This window comes from Haematobia irritans, chromosome 4 (genome assembly GCF_050003625.1).
Source record: "Haematobia irritans isolate KBUSLIRL chromosome 4, ASM5000362v1, whole genome shotgun sequence".
NCBI classification, from domain to species: domain Eukaryota; kingdom Metazoa; phylum Arthropoda; class Insecta; order Diptera; family Muscidae; genus Haematobia; species Haematobia irritans.
In genome coordinates, this window is record NC_134400.1 from 225,143,444 (window position 1) to 225,158,334 (window position 14,891).

Below are 14,891 nucleotides of genomic sequence, written 5' to 3' on the forward strand. Positions count from 1 at the left end.
GTTGTGTATAATTTTTTCCCATTTTTTAGTTCATTTAACTAACATACCCAAAAAATTATTAGAGTAAATTCCACGAACTAAAATAAAGTTAAATTGGCTCTAGTGAAATAAAGGGTTCACTTTTTTTGAGTGTACCATTTGCTTTTCTCTGCAAAGAAGTTTGTTTGGAAAAATGTATACAAAGAAAATAATATATTATCTTTTTGTAATAAATGTTGACTCTTCTGCAGGATGTGAAAAGAATTTAACAGAGAATAACTCAACTCATCTTCCCTTATATCTCTCTCATTTTCACGGTAATTAGACTCAACTTGTCGATTCTACAAATTTCTCATTTGGAATGAAACCATTTTACCTTTCGCCCAAACGGAGAATTAAACCTCATACCCTATAGTTTGTAAGATAGCACACTATCCGCTGGGCCATGTAGTTCTTATTGTCATCAACACACAATTATCGTTATAAACACAATTAACGCATACAGTCAAGCAGGTCACAGTCAATTTGGGCACAAACAAGCCGATTTAAAGAGACTTTATTTAAAGAAAACAATCTACTTTAGTTGGTTGGCTTTCTTACAAACTACATACGTGGGGAGGGTATAAAAACCTAATGTCAATTATGTTTTATATAATATAGACCTTCTCTTGTTACCCTTAACAGTTTTCCATAATTTTTACACCAACCTCTACATTTAATAGCAACTGAACTGAGAAGCATTTAAGTTACTGTGTTATATCCCACACTTGCCCTTTATTTAGCACATTTACTCAAGCACCATCTGCACTCATACCAATCCCAGCTCCGAAGTGCTTTTTGGAAAGCCATACAGTACCATTCAAACACCAAAACAAGGGCAAGAATATTGTTTTTGGAAATATTCAATATGAAAAACCAGACCAATTGCCATCATGGTCACAATTTCTTTACAGTACCACCACTTTTGTCCCATTCGATTAGAAAAACAATTGTTTTGGAAATTTCTTTCGGATATATAGTCATCCTTTGGTTGATGGTTCCAGCAGTGCACAATAAATTATCAAAAGAAGAAATATGTAAAACTATTTCCAAGCAAAAAAAAAACAAACAAAACAAGACTTCAGGCGAATACCAAATAGTACACTGAAAAAACAGTGAACCCTTTTCCATTGCAAAATGAACTAAACTGTAGTAATATTGACCATGATTTAGCCCTTAAGATTTTTTTCAACTTGTCTAGTTTATAATTTTCTTAAATTTTAGTTCATCTATAACATTGTAGTTTAGTTCATTTTTACAACACCATAAGATTTATACACCCCTACCAAGTTAAAAAGTCAGTATTATTTTGGTTTACTTGCTTATTTTGTGGGAAACCCGATAATAAAATTTGGTTAACAGTCTCTTTAAAATGTCGACGACTAGACTATTTTTAAATCAATCATTCCACAGTATAGAGAAATTAAATAATTAAAGGAACAACAAACCGTTTTACTATTATGAGAATTTTCATATATTAAAATTAAACTATCTTTAAGCAAAAGTACTTTATTATAAAAACTTATGATGAAAGTTCTTAATACAATGTTTTTTGTGAATAAAAATTATGACCACATGGAAAAGAGAGTAGTTCATTTGAACCCGCTGTTTGGACATTTTGACTTATCCTTTTTTTATTCATCGTAGGTAATTTTTTCACATATCTTGCTGGAAAAAATGGAAACAATAATGAAAATTAATAAAAATGAATACCATGTAATGAAATATAATTTTTAATTCTTCATTTTAGCTTGTAACTTACCATATTTGGGGCATTTTATCAAATGGTGTAAGGAATTCAACTTTTTTTTGGAAAACGTATCTCATAAAATTTGTACCTGAAACAATTAGAGAAATAATGAAGTATTCTAAATAAACTCATAAAACTGTGTTGTTATCGATGTGAAAGATATAATAAAATAAATATTCTAGTAGAAAGAAAGACAAAGTTTTAATATAAAACTTACCAATTCTCTATTAAATTGTACGCTGAGGGGAAATATAAAAAGTTGTCCAAATTTATTTGGGTTACTCTGAAATTAAATATTACATAAAATTATTAAAAAAAGATTTTCAAAAAATCTAATGAAAAAAATAATAATATGCATAAAAAACCAAATATTCTTGATATTCCTAGACAGTCATCAAAATGACGACACGTAATTTTATTTTCGATTTAAAATGCATTTTAGTCTATTGGGAAATGGTAAATTTAAGTTATACTAATTCGACCGTTTTATGAATTTTTGTTTTATACTACTTAAAACCAAATTGAATAAGAAAATAAATGCAAGTTTGGTTCACTTTTTCGCTCACGATGAAAATTATAGCGTCTTGAAATCAGCCGTAGTCAAAATGACGAAGGATGACTTTAATGTACAAAAAATAAGGATGGCTATCCAGGGTTAAAAGAAAGTTAAAGAAAACTTACCAATTCACTATTAAATTACAGGCAAAGGAGTACTAAAAATTTGTCCAAATTTTAAGGGGTTATTCTGAAATTAAATATTTATTTTTGCATTAAAAATATTACATTAGTTTCCAAAAAAATTAATTAAAGAAATACTAAAATAAGGTATTAAAAACCTGTAATTTTTATGATAAAAAGGTCATAAAAACGTAAATATTCTAGTTGAAAGAAAGCCAATTTTTAAAAGAAAACTTACCAATTCTCTACCTTTTTAAATTTGTTTTAATCCGTCTGGAGTTGCTCTGAAATTAAATATCGCTTTTACAACAAAGAAAAACATTAAACTGGTTTCCAAAAACAAAAAAAAAATAATTAACAAATAATAATATACATAAAAAATATTCTTTTCAAAAGAAAGCCATATTAAAAAAATACTTACCAATTTATGAATAAACTATACGCTGAGATATTACAAAAATTTTCCAAATTCATCTGGAATTGAATATTAATTTTTTACATTGAATAATGAAAATTTCAATACACTTTCAATTTCAACATATTTTACTAAATATTCTTAATAACTTTTTTCTAAACTACCGATAAAATATTAATAACTTTCATTTAAAAGGTTTAATAAACAAACACCAATATATGACTCAAAAATCCAAAATATTCCATGCCTTTATATTCCCTTGTTGCATACCTACTTAAAAGATGCAACAGCCCACGCCAACGCCAACTATACAACTGAAGTATGCCAAACAAAACCAAGCAAAGCCAAAACATTCCTACAACAACAAAAACACATGTGCCTTTATTGAAAACAACACCTCATCCAGCCAAAAACCATCAACGAATAACAAACACACACACACACAAGCCACTAAATGAACAAAAATAAAAACAACCCCACGCTCATGTATACACAACAAAACTCAAGTAACATCATCTTTACATTAATCACATTCCACCATTCCGATAAAGATCTCTGTACTATGCATTAGTTCATCGCATCTGCTGACAATTTACTCTAAGAATAATATTCGTAAAGGCACACCAGTTTATGAGCGATGAAACGTTTAACTTAAAATTTGCAAAATTTTCATGAAATGTTATCTACCATTTTTGACGAAAATGTCTATAAATTTAATTACATGTGAACTAAAAATATTTCATTGTGTAATTTTTTACCAACAATTATTAACTATAGGAATAGTCAGTAAGAAATTTCTATCCACTTTCAAGTTCATTTTTCGTAAAAAAATATTTTCTCATACAAAAAAATCTTATAGTAAATTGCACTTATTATTTAGAAAATACTTTACATTTCACAAGTAGTTTTATAGCATGACAAACGAAATTTTAACTACCAGTTAAGAAATTTTTTAAGGAAATTTCCATCGTATTTTGTAGGCCATGAACTAAACGATTGCTACTTAGAATTTGTAAAATTTCCTTTCGAGTAGTTAATTTTCGTTCAAGATACGAAAAATGAACTAAAATTCTGGAAAATTCTTGTAATAAATTATTGTAAAAATCTTCTTAATTTTACGAGACACTTTTTTTTCTGTGTATCTATCCAGTAAGAGCAAGTGTAATTTACTGAACTGTTCCAAAGTGTCATTTATCTCCCATCCACACCCGCTAATTGAGCGATGCCAAGTGTGGCAAACAATGCATTCTGTATGTCAGCACAACAACTGTGGAGCATTCAAAAGTAAACTTCCATATCTGACAATAGACTCTATGCTGAGTACAAGATGATGGTACTACTGGTGCTGGTAAATTGTTTACAAATTTCCTCCTGCAAGGGCAGATGCCACAATGGTGTCGATGAGGAGGGTCTATCTACTCAGTCAGATAGGCGAAGAAATGGAATGTCGATTATCGCATTTCTTTGCAAAGCACTCTTGTAGATTGTGTGGTGTATGAGTGTGCTGTGTTCCAAGTCACAAATTGGGTTGCATGCGTTGCTGGAGAAGCTGACGTTACCAATTTACTTTGGCTGCTGGATCAGCAATGGTTCGCCATCGATATTTTCAACTTCTGTTTCTTGTTCTTTAGATGTTTATTTGAATGCCGGGCCTTTGTAAGTGTGCCCTATAATTGGTTGGATGGGATATAGTAGAGCGGATGTAATGACAGGGAACTTAGCGCATGCAGAAATGAGACACCGGATGTGTAGGTGCCAATACATTTCTTTTCGTCAATATCATACACGGACAAAATTATTCATAAGTTGTGTTCCTCTACGTACTACTAGTTACTACTTTTACTAGTTTTTACTAGAAACCGCTTCTCAACCTCGAAAAATAGTAAAAGTAGTATTTGGCATTTTTACTATTTTTTTCCTAGATTTTTTCGTTCCTGTACATTTAACAAATTTTGTACTCTGAGGAGGATTTTTAATATTTCTCTCTTTTTTTTACTACGACTAAAGTAAAGGAGCACAACTATAATTGAGATTCCGAATCCTTTGTCAATAATCAAGAATCGACCGATTTTAAATCTTCATCCTGGTTTATATGCACACGCAAAGAAAAAAAAACGTTTGGAAAACGTGTACCGAAAACGTTTTTCTTTTGTTAGAGTTTTTTGAATTGCTTCGAAAATTTTAAACTTTTATAACCAAAAAAATTCGTTTGTTACAAAATTTTTACTTTTTCAATAAAAAAAGTTATTTTTGAAACAACAACAGAGTCCATTTCGTTTCTATCAAACACTGTTCTTTTCTGACTTTAGGTCTTTAATAAGACGCTTTTTACAGTTCAAAATTTAATATAGTACAATGTAATGTTGAACATTTTTTCGGAATCTTCCGAACATATCTGGAATATATGTAAAAAAAACTTTGGTCGAAGCAGGGATCGAACCCACGACCCTTGACATGTAAGTCGGACGTAGCAACCACTGTTCCACGGTGCCAAACTAAATGTTTGTTTCTGTTAAATAAACTTTGTTTATTCGGTTCGTGGGCGCCGCAAGCTATGCTATATGAATATAACTTATATGGATAATTATCTATTGATGACCATAACAGACTCAGTGGTTAGTGTGTTTGCTTACAAAGTGCATGGTCCGCGGTTCGATTCTCCGTCCAGGCGAAAGGTAAAAAAATTTTAAAAATTTATAAAATCGTATAATTTCTTCTACATTGTTGGTATTACAGGAAAAGGTGTTAAGAACTAACAAACCTCGTGGATGTGAGAAAGATGTGAGGGAAATGCAATTAGCAAGAAAACAATGTTTTTTTTTTTTTTTTTTGAGTTTGTCTTTATGAAATTGTTTTTACATCCTGGAAAAGAATAGACGTTTATCACAAAAAGTATATAATTTTCATACAAATACACTTCCTTACAGCGAATAGCAAATGAGAAACGAACTTTGTTTGTCTAAAATTACAAAAACTATAGTTCTATGTGCCCTATAATCTTTAAACATATGAAAATGCAATGTATATGTACTAGGGCTGTCACCCGGGATCCCGAAAAATAATTCCAATTTGTTAAATTTTGGCCAACAAATGTATGTTTCTGTTATATAATGTTATGTTTGCATGGGCTCGTGGGCGCTGTGAACTATGCTATATAAATGTAACTTACAACGATAATTGTCTACTGGTGACTGTAACAGCTACGTAGTCCAGTGGATAGTGTGTTGGCTTCCCTCTGTTCGATTCTCCGTCCAGGCGAAAGGTAAAATTTATAAAATTGAGTAACTTCTTCAACATTATTTGTATTACAGACAGTGTTGCCAGAAAAATTTGGAACAATTCTGGCATGAATTTTGAGAAAAAAATAAGGAAAACCAACCCATGTTCCTAAATACAAGCAAGTATGCAATGACATTCTTTTTTAAACGCATCTGTTGAAGGGGCATTTTTAATATTTGATACAATTAAAAACAAGGTTAGGTTATGTGGCAGCCCGATGTATCAGGCTCACTTAGTCTATTCAGTCCGGTGTGATACCACATTGGTGAACTTCTCTCTTATCACTGCCCGATTCCGTGTTAAGCTCAATGTAAATGGACCTCCTTTTTATAGCCGAGTCCGAAAGGCGTTCCACATTGCAGTGCAACCACTTAGAGAAGCTTTGAAACCCTCAGAAATGTCACCAGCATTACTGAGGTGGGATAATCCACCGCTGAAAAATTTTTTGGTGTTCGGTCGAAGCAGAAATCGAACCCCAAGTTGTGACAAGTGGTGTAATGATTTTATCTAATGATTTTTATTTACTTCAAAAGAAAATTTTTAGCATAAAAGCATTAATTTGTCTAAAATTTTGTCCCTCAGAAAAAATCTTCTTTCAGTTTATATATTTGTGTTAAATTTAATTCTTAAAGTGGATAGGATTTTTTAACGAAATTTTGGGCCTCTTTTTGTACTATTTACGTTCTTAAAATTTTTGGGGGTTTTTGAAAAAAGTCTAGACCAATTTAGGGTTTTTTTTCTTAAGATTTGGGGGGAAGAATCAAAATTACCTGGCAACACTGATTACAGAAAAAGGTGCAAAGAACTAAAAAATTTTGGGGAAGTGAAAATTATGTGAGGGAATGCGCACAATCTTCTTTGGAGAAAATTATTCCAAGCATGTAATATTTTTGGGCTCAAAATGCTTCCAAACATATAATATGTTTATATAAAACAAACATATAAATGTTTCGGCAGTATCCAATAATATATGTGCTTCCTGCAAAATATGTTTGGAACATGTGTTAGAGAAGCGATTTTTTTCATTTGAAACTCATTTGTTGGTCTGTTGCAAGTACTTCATTCGCAAAATAATTTATAACTTAAATTTTTTGCCGAAATATTTTTTATGTGAAGCTTTGAATTACCATGTTTCTCGAGTTTTGATTTCACTTCAGCGAGCAATACTATACAGATTTCCTTTGCTAGCCATTCCCACTTAAATTTTTCTTTTCTATTCTTTCTGATAGTTTCCAAAGACATTTTCCTATAAAATAATAAATTAAGAACAAGCGTATAGTTCAAAAAAATTTCCACAATTTTATGTATGTATGGAGTATTTTTATTTTTTCTTCTACAGCCTTGCTGGCATCTAATTTCTTCCCCCCAAAAACACCAAAATGTAAAAATTATTAAAAATTGTATATATAAATTATATTTACCCTCAAACTGAAAAGTTGTTGCATTTGAAAAACGCTTATCCTGTGTTTATTGGGTAGAGTGAAAAATTCCCTACATTTGCCGCTACGTCCCTACAAGGCGCTAAATGTTAGAAAAAACTTACATGTAGGGAATTTGCCCTACTTCTGGCAACACTGTTTATATGTAGAGTCTAAGAGGCGATGTCTTTGAAATGATAAGCCATGATAGACAAAATAATATGGCCCATCTGAATATATATTTGAAAATCTGTTTTTAATTTTCAGTTTATTGCTTATTGTTCGTTAAAAAAGCATTAACGAAAACTTCAATTTCCAAATTCAGACTCGACTTCAAGTAGAAATTATGCTATGTTTCAAGTACAAATCATCTTTAAAATAAAGCGTTGAAAGACATCTCCTACTTTTGAACGCTTTTTGCTTTGTTGTCAAGATGCAAACAGACAAGAAATTTACAGACAATCTCATTAATTTTGAAGAATTTTTCACAATTATTAAAGACAAGTTGACTTCAATCTAACAAAACTTTCTTTCATGTTAAGCTACCCCTATTTAAGTCGAATCACTTAATTATGAGGACAAAACGACTTTAGTGAGGAGTTTATCGACTTCTTGACAATGAAAAAAAAAACTCAAAGAAATGCGTCTTCTATGCTAAGCAAAAAATGCATTCGTATTTTAAGCCTCACGATAATATTTTTTCAACAATGAAAAAAGTGAATAAATATGATTAAAACCGTTTGCAAATGGCTGACCCATATATGTACCCCCATCCATAAAGGAGATACATTAAACAATTCGATCAGTAGTTGCGGAAACTATCTGTCAATGAGAGCGTACATTGTGGAAATATCAATTTTGAATTCCATTTTTAAAACCATACCGATCTAAATTGGATTGTCAACAAGGTTTAACATATTTATTATAAATATTCATTTAAATTTCTATGTTCTACGGACAACTGACAGCTTTGTAGAAAAACCGACCAATATTAATTTTTTGTAATAAATTTTGTACTTCCTAATCGATGATGTGATTTTAAGCCACATACTTATGTTGTACACTGAATAGACTTGGCAGAATTAAAAAGAAGGCACTGACAAAAAAGTTTACTTGCATCCAATGATTTTGAATTTTTATCTAAAGACTCAGTTTTATCAAAATAAGGGTGTTGAGGGGTGACGCATTCTACAGGTCTCACTTATAAATCCGCATTCTACAGGTCTCACTTATCCAAAGTCTTTTCTTATACCCTGCACCACACTATGAAAAAGGGTATTATACAAGACGGTGGCTGATATGCATTGCAACTAATTTCAGGTTGCTATTATTTCTAAACCACTCGTGTGACAGATTTATTCCAGTGGGACGTCATTATCTACAAGCTTACAAAAGCATTTCGGTAATTGCATTCAGAAATAAAGTTATGCGTGGTACAATTCAAGTGTGAATGCTTTATATTTGGCAGGAAAACCACAAGTGGCTATCGTTAGAACATTCCAGCATTTAAATGTAAATAAATGTTTTGTTTCTCGTACCATTCGCTCACTTGCTACGGTGACACTATATTATGTTAGGAGGGGGGTTAGGTATTAGAGGTGTGCAGAGGAGCGCAGCGTCATTTTTGGTTGAGGAGGTTTTGTACCATTAAATTTATTAAAATTGTGAAGTTCAACAAAACATCAAGAATATACGAAATATTAATTTATAACCACAGTGAGAAAATAATAGAAGTTACATGCAGTTCTATAATTTGTTGTAGGCTTTCCATTATTAGTCGTTCACTTTTTGCAACGGCTAAATTTCTTGCTAAAATATCAGAACCCGTACCCACTTTTGTATTCACACATTTTAAAAATTTTGAAGCCATTTTCGTCACTTTTAGACATAAAGTCAACAGATAGTCTTGCCTTCATGTTGAAACTGATTTGAGGCGTACTTTATCAGTAATAGTACCAAATATTAAAAATCTAGCTAATGCAAGGAACAATTGCCAAATTTCCCACTAATTGATAAACTCTTTTATTTTAATATTCATTTTTATTTTTAATTAATTATTGTTTATGATATTTTCAGATTTTGCTAATATTTATTTCTGTTTGTTTGGGCAAACAAAATTTGTTTTAGGTTAGGGCGGCACAACGAAATTGATACATTTTTTGGGGAGGCGCGAAGCAAATTGGGTTGGGAAGCTATGTTATAAGTGAATGTTTGAAGTTTGATATTTATGAAATAAAGCTGTGGTTGTGGTGTGATTCAAGTTCCTGAATTTATGTTTAGTTTAATAACTAAAGCTACTTTATAATTTTGTTTAGTCTGATTTTCGCTAAAAAAGTAGTGAAAATGTTCTTTTTGCGTCCGGAAGTGGTGCAAAATTGGCGATGAATGTAATATTAACTTGTCATAGGACGGATGTCCACCATTTCAACAGCCATTGCACTGAATTTGCATCATTTCCTAAGGTGTTGTTCGAATTCAGTGTTTTAAATGTGAATTAAAAATTTTTTGTGATATTTTTCCAAATAAATAATTTTTATAATTTTTTTATGAATTTTAATGCATTCTAACGCTTGTCTAAAACGTTTGACCTCGAATTTTTGAAAAATTATCGATTTTTCTAGAATACTACTTTTAGTTGCTTTATTATAAATTAATTGTCTAGATATTTTGATGTCTGATTTTTTTATTCATTTTTATAAAATAAAACATTAATTGAACATATGAATTCAGTATATTAATTTTTATCGCTTCATTGCGTGCCGATATTGGGCCAAACTATGTGATGGCTTGATCAAAGATTGTCAATTCGAACAAATCTAATCAAAATATGTTTTTATTTTTGATTTTGAACAAGGTCACCAGAGTGGTGACCTTCTTTCTTATCACTGAGTGTTTAGCTCAATGGGAAGAGACCTCCTATTTATATCCGAGTTCGAACGGCGTTCCTCATTGCGGTAAAACCACTTAGATAAGCTTTGAAACGCTCAGAACCAGCATTAAAGAGAGAGGATAATCCACAGATGAAAAACTGTTTGGTATTTGGTCGAAATTGGGATTGAACCCACAACCCTATGCATGCAAAGCGGGCATACTAACCATTGCACCAAGATGAACAATAAAATGAAAAATATTAAAGAAAATATAGCTCTTTATTTTGTTGCATTACATATCAGCCACCTGTATGATTATGTTTACAACACCCAAAAGGAGAAGAGATAAACACATGGTGTATTTGGTAAATACATATACTAAGGACCACTTCATAAGAAAAGAAAAAAACTTGTCCAATTCCAAGGTTTTGTTCTTATTCTAATGACTTTGGAATTGAATCCGATACGCAAATTTCTTTCAAAGGAAACAAAATTTTATTTAATCGTTTGTTCTGTTTATTTCATTATTTTGTGCGGATGCCCCACCCTGTCTAATCGATTAAATTGCATTTACAGTTCGGCGGTTTTGCAGAAGTCAAATCTGGGAATCGGTTTGTAATATTAATGTACAAATTTATTTTTTTAATTTTCTGTAAGTTTGTCCGATAAAGCTCATTTGTAATTCGATCCGACCTATTGTAATTCCATCTGACCTACATAGCTGCTTTCGTTACGTACGGACATCACTAGATCGACTCAGAGTTTCATCACGACCAATTGAATATACTTTATGGTGATGAGACCACAATTTCGATGCGTTACAACCGGATTGCCAAAGCCGGCATATCACCATTGAGAGCATAAAAAGAGGTCATAGTAATCCACAGCTATAAACAGATCTTTTCGATACAACACTAAGACAATGTTTATAAATCGTGGCGGAATTCCAAGTATTTATAAACCGTCATACACAAAAAAAAAATTTTTCTGATTCAATCACCAAATTAATTGATCCAATTAATTTTATAATTGAAATGTCTTCAATCACGAAAATGATAGTATCAATCACAGTTTTAATTGGGCATAGAAAAAATTCTTGATTAAAAAATTAATTGATTTTTTCAGCAAATTTCAATTAATTTTTTAATTGATTCAATTAAAAATTTAATTGATGTTGATTGCAAAACTCAATTAATTTATTAATTAAAAAAGGTAACTATTTTTAATTACTTTCTGAATTGGCTAAGAGTTTTTATTTGGATTAACAAATGATTGTTTGAAATACATTTTTAATTAAAAATTAAAAAAATCAGCACTTTTTTTAACTGAATTAGTCTTCCGAATTTGATTAAAAAGTTAATTGTATCAATTAATTTTTTAATTAAAAAATTTTAAAATTTTCAATCATTGACTTAATTAACTTAATGTTTCTATCATGATTAAAAAGTTAATTGTATCAATTAATTTATTAATTGAAAAAATTTTCAACTTCTATTAACTTTTTAATTGGAAATATTTTGGTGATATTTTTTTCTGTGTAGAATCTCAAATGTTCGGGTTTTTTTTTTTTGTTTTCAAGCAGCAATGTGTAGATTTGATCTGCATGATTCAAAATTCCGATCATAAGATATAAGACAGCACAAGCATACCAATGAATCCCATTCCTTTGTATGCATGAAATGCATGGAGATAATGCAGCTATGCTGAAAAGCCTCTCATCTTCCAGAAATTTGAATTATTTCTATTTTTTGAAAATAATCCATTAATTATACCCTGCGCCACACTGTGGAACAGGGTATTATAAGTTAGTGCATATGTTTGCAACACCCAGAAGGAGACGAGATAGACACATGGTGTCTTTGGCAAAAATGCACAGGGTGGGCTCTTGAGTCGATATAGCCATGTCCGTCTGTCCGTGAACACATTTTTGTAATCAAAGTCTAGGTTCCAGTTTTAGTCCAATCGACTTCAAATATGGCACAAGTATGTGTTTTGGCTCAGAATAGAACCCTATTGATTTTGGAAGAAATCGGTTAAGATTTAGATATAGCTCCCATATATATATTTCGCCCGATATGGACTTATATGGCCCCAGAAGCCAGAGTTTTACCCTAATTTGTTTAAAATTTTGCACAAGAAAAACAATTAGTACTATAGTCAAGTGTGTTAAAGTTTATTGAAATCGGTTCAGATTTAGATATAGCTCCCATATATATCTTTCGGCCGCTATGGACTAATGGACGGTCCCAGAAACCAGAGTTTTACCCCAATTTGGTTGAAATTTTGCACTTGGAGTACAATATGTGTTTTTCTGATTTCGACAAAAATGGTCAAAATACCAACATTTTCCTTGTAAAATCGCCACTGCTTAGTCGAAAAATTGTAAAAATGACTCTAATTTTCCTAAACTTCTAATACATATATATCGAGCGATAAATCATAAATAAACTTTTGCGAAGTTTCCCTAAAATACCCTGTGGAACAGGGTATTATAAGTTAGTGCATATGTTTGCAACACCCAGAAGGAGACGAGATAGACACATGGTGTCTTTGGCGAAAATGATCAGGGTGGGCTCTTGAGTCGATATAGCGATGTCCGTCTGTCCGTGAACACATTTTTTAATCAAAGTCTAGGTCGCAGTTTTAGTCCAATCGACTTCAAATTTGGCACAAGTATGTGTTTTGGCTCAGAATAGATCCCTATTGATTTTGGAATAAATCGGTTCAGATTTAGATATAGCTGCCATATATATTTTTCACCGTTCTGGTCATAATTGGCGTGTATATCAACCGATCTTCCTCAAATTCCGTACATTCGAATATTTTAACAGTCTCGAAAAACTTGCAAAATATCAGCCAAATCGGTTCATATTTAGATATAGCTCCCATATATAGCTTTCGCCCGATTTACACTCATTTGCCCACAGAGGCCAATTTTTTGCTCCGATTTAGTTGAAATTTTGCACAGGGAGTAGAATTAGCATTGTAGCTATGCGTGCCAAATTTGGTTGACATCGGTTCAGATTTAGATATAGCTCCCATATATATGTTTTTCTGATTTCGACAAAAATGGTCAAAATACCAACATTTTCCATGTTAAATCGGCACTGCTTAGTCGAAAAGTTGTAAAAATGACTCTAATTTTCCTAAACTTCTAATAAATATATATCGAGCGATAAATCATAAATAAACTTTTCCTTAAAATTGCTTCAGATTTAAATGTTTCCCATATTTTTAATAACATTCGTTCCACCCTAGTGCATTAGCCGACTTAAATTTTGAGTCTATAGATTTTGTCGAAGTCTTTCAAATTCTGTCCAGATCGAGTGATATTTAAATGTATGTATTTGGGAAAAACCTTTATATATAGCCCCCAACACATTTGACGGATGTGATATGCTATCGAAAATTTAGATCTACAAAGTGGTGCAGGGTATATGTTAATATAGTCGGCCCCGCCCGACTTTAGACTTTCCTTACTTGTTTTTCTTTATCTCTAGTATATCATTAATTGCAAACGTCAATTTATCAGATAGGTGTATTTGGAAAATAAAAGCGTTTCTATTATATTTCTTCTTCGAAATGTTTTATTTATTTAAAAACTTAGGAAAGCAATTCTAATTTTTGAGTGAAAGGTTTACTAAAAATGTATGAGTATAACCAATTCAGTTAAAATTTTTATTCTGTAGTATAGTGGTACATAAATGTAGGAAAATGCTGACTAAATTATAGAACGCACTCTTCCTGCTTTCTTCGAAGATCATATCGTTCAAATAGATAAAAATGTCTTTGGCGCTATACGAAGTTCAAGTTTCGTCATATTTAGTTCATTTTAACTTAGAAAAGGGGCCATATTATTTTAAATGTAGCAACTAAGCATTATCCTTGAAGTTTACCGTCAGCAATCCTCCACACTACTGCGTTTTAAAGAGTGTAATTTTTATTCTGCGTGAGAGGTCCTTCGTCCTCTTACTATACTTAATACGAATCAGCATATATTATTCGTTAACAAGGGGTGATAATTTAATAGTTAGAAGCAAATTTTTCATAAACAAAAACACGTAAAATTCATGAAATCTTTATTAGATCGATAGTACGGTCAATATAATTTAATGTTCGAAGATTATTCCGTGCAAAAGTTGACCGCATCAAATAGCCCATCCGCTTAGTCCAATTTTGGCATGCACTTTGTAACATTTCGGCCGGTATCTGACGAATAAATGCTTCAATATTGTCTTCCAAAGCGTCAATTGAAGCGGGCTTGTCTGCATAGACATGAGCTTTAAAGTAGCCCCTCTAAAGGCGTTAAATCGCACGATCTTTCGGTCCCGAACGTGAAATAAAATGTTCATCGATTTCGTCTATCAATAACTCCATTGTTACGCGTGATGTGTGGCATATTGAAACTACATGTCTACAAGTCAAAGACATGTAGACATGTTGTGCAAAAAAGTTGGATATTC

General features: G+C 31.6%; 1 long non-coding RNA gene across 2 annotated transcripts; it reads right to left on the reverse strand.

The window, feature by feature from the left end:
* Positions 1-1,501: 1,501 nt before the first annotated feature.
* On the reverse strand, positions 1,502-3,103 carry LOC142232970 (uncharacterized). Of its 2 annotated transcripts, none has more exons than XR_012721265.1 (6): positions 2,868-3,103; positions 2,685-2,746; positions 2,450-2,513; positions 1,986-2,051; positions 1,781-1,856; positions 1,502-1,686 (listed from the first exon to the last, which is right to left on the reverse strand). It is a non-coding gene; the product is annotated as an uncharacterized LOC142232970 (long non-coding RNA). The 2 variants fall into 2 exon arrangements; XR_012721264.1 differs by having other exon boundaries at positions 2,685-2,772.
* Between the last annotated feature and the right edge of the window lie 11,788 nt (positions 3,104-14,891).